Here is a 3,073-nt window from a genome sequence, read left to right on the forward strand (position 1 = left end):
TATAGTAGTGGGCGCCCGGCGTGGCCCGGAAGTAAAATACGCTGAAATATGATATTTTAATTTATGCAGATTTCATATTTATTATTATAGAGTCAATTCACTGTGGATTATTATATTGTACCCAATATATAGTAGTGGGCGCCCGGCGTGGCCCGGAAGTAAAATACGCTGAAATATGATATTTTAATTTATGCAGATTTCATATTTATTATTATAGAGTCAATTCACTGTGGATTATTATATTGTACCCAATATATAGTAGTGGGCGCCCGGCGTGACCCGGAAGTAAAATACGCTGAAATATGATATTTTAATTTATGCAGATTTCATATTTATTATTATAGAGTCAATTCACTGTGGATTATTATATTGTACCCAATATATAGTAGTGGGCGCCCGGCGTGACCCGGAAGTAAAATACGCTGAAATATGATATTTTAATTTATGCAGATTTCATAGAGTCAATTCACTGTGGATTATTATATTGTACCCAATATATAGTAGTGGGCGCCCGGCGTGACCCGGAAGTAAAATACGCTGAAATATGATATTTTAATTTATGCAGATTTCATATTTATTATTATAGAGTCAATTCTCTATCAATCATTATATTGTACTCAATATAAAGAAGTTATTTCAAAGGTAAAAATAAATGACTTGTGTACCATCAGCAAGAATCGAATCCAATACATTTATCGCTTCAACCTTAGTCGTTACAGTTTAACGTATCGACAAATGGATAAGAAATAATTTTATGCGTAAACTTTAAGTATTTACTTCAACAGTGCTCAATACATAGGTAGAGCTAGGTAGTAAGTTATAAAATATATATAGCAATTAAGCTACACAGAATATTCCGCGTTTCATCCATGCTAGGATTCCTCAGGCTTATTCGAATGCGAAGAGTTGTGGTTGTCTCGCGTTTTTAAATATGCACATTCTATTGAGTGTTTAGTTGGCCAATCAGCTTCCTAGTTTCCTTCGCTAATCAGCCAATGGACAGGCACTTACAGAACAAAGGCCCAGCTGACCTTAGGTTCAACTCTTCCTTTTTGGTAAGATTAAGACATTACCAGCGTGCTTGTTAATAGCCACATAGTTTCTCGAAATAAAATATCTCTGGATTTTGTGGCAATATATAATTCGAATATTTTTCATGTTCAATGGCACCGAGTTTTGTAGTCAAGAGTCGCTTTTTTTTAATGGTAGAACAATGTTTAAAGAACCGACAATATGATGCTTCCTCTGGTTTGTGCCTGAACTTTACAATTGAGTATTAGAGTTATCTTAGTTATTTTCTCCTGGGAACTTTTGAAAAATCTTGAAAAAGATTTCTTTTGTCTTGCCAAGTTTTCTCGGTGTTCTTTTTTCAAGTCTTTCCATACACAAACTGCGTTTCTATATCCCGGCTACATTGATTTTCTTACTAGTTGAAAAATTCTAAAATAACATTCAAAAGTTCGCCATTAAAAACATTCTGTATGAAATTTTCTTTTGGGTTTTGTTCGTAATTTTGTTCTCACCGCATTAGTCAATGCGAAACTTATTATTTACTAGCCGGTGTGTGTGTGTGGGGGGGGGGAAGGTACCCGGCGTTGCCCGGGTGTTTGGAGGTGTGTGTGGTTTTGGGTAAATCAAAACACCCGAGTGCTTGTGTCGGGGGGAGGGAAGTTTTGGTAGGTAAGTATGAAGGATCGAACCAGAACCCTTGAGTCGAAGTTGGAAATTAAAGTGTGAAAAAAACAAAAAAAAAAAAAGTGCGACTTTAACCACTGAGCCACCACGAAATAGTAACAGAAACATGATTGAATTTATTTAAGCATTACGTATTGGCAGGTGCCCGTCAACTTTGACTGCGGGGCAGTATTTTATTTACCGCGGGACAGGATTTAAAATTTTTTTTGTTCCCCCAAGATGTTGTGGAGAAAACCAGCTCCCCATAAAAAGGGGATTGTCCAAATTGAATAGCAATTGTCTGATATAAGGAGAAACTCCACATTGATCAAATCTGATTGCTTTCGGACGTTTCCGGTGATCGCAACCGGAAAATGTTTATTTAGCCTTTTGGCACCAGCTTTAGCATTATCTACTGCCAAGGCCTCATTTGGGGTCCGAAAGCGCTTAGGCACCAGGACCAGTAAGGGGGGGGGAAACGAGGTCTTTCCTAAACTAAGTTAGCCTTAACAAGTACTTTATTAGGTGCAACTACGCTAGAATCACTATCATACTACAACAACCGCCTACATTTTTACCAGGACCTACTTAAAATAACAGCTCCCCAGCTAATGGGATGGCGGGCGACATTCTTTCTGTTTGAAAAAAGAAAAATTAAATATTTACAGTGAGCGAAACAAAAATATATATGTACAAAACAAGGAGGTTTTTATTTTGTTCTCCCAAGATGTTGTGGAGAAAACCAGCTCCCCATAAAAAGGGGACTGTCCAAATTGAATAGCAATTGTCTGATATAAGGAGAAACTCCACAATGATCAAATCTGATTGCTTTCGGACGTTTCAGGCGATCGTGACCGGAAAATGCCGCCAGAATTAGTTTCGCTTTTATTCTACGAAAAAGCTTAATGCACTAGGTGTATCAGAATTTTGGGGGAATTTTTGACACCCCTAACACGAAACTGCGAATAAAATATAAAAAAAAACTCGTAATTTCTCTTTTAAAAGTGGGTTGTTTATTTTCTTTATGGATTATACTTCCAAAATAAACTATTAAAGTTGTATAAAAAATAATAGAAATATTATTTTTTATTTTTTAAAAAACAGTAATGAAATCAATTGAATTTTAGCAGTTAAGTATTTTTCAATTTTTAAACTTTAAAAATCCATCAAAATTTTTCTATTGGTTCTATTTTTACGATATTTTCAGGGTCAATGTGAAATTTTATGCTCTTTCCAATAAACTGAATATAGTATTTTAGACAAACGTTTTTTTTAATTCACCCCCCCCATTTTGAAATGTCTATTAAAATTTAAATAATTAATTTACTCACCAAAGTTTTATATATCACAAATTGAAGATAAAAGATAAATAAATAAAGTATTCAAATTTAAAACAAAA

This window comes from Euprymna scolopes, chromosome 18 (genome assembly GCF_053919585.1).
Source record: "Euprymna scolopes isolate OS-2025 chromosome 18, ASM5391958v1, whole genome shotgun sequence".
NCBI classification, from domain to species: domain Eukaryota; kingdom Metazoa; phylum Mollusca; class Cephalopoda; order Sepiida; family Sepiolidae; genus Euprymna; species Euprymna scolopes.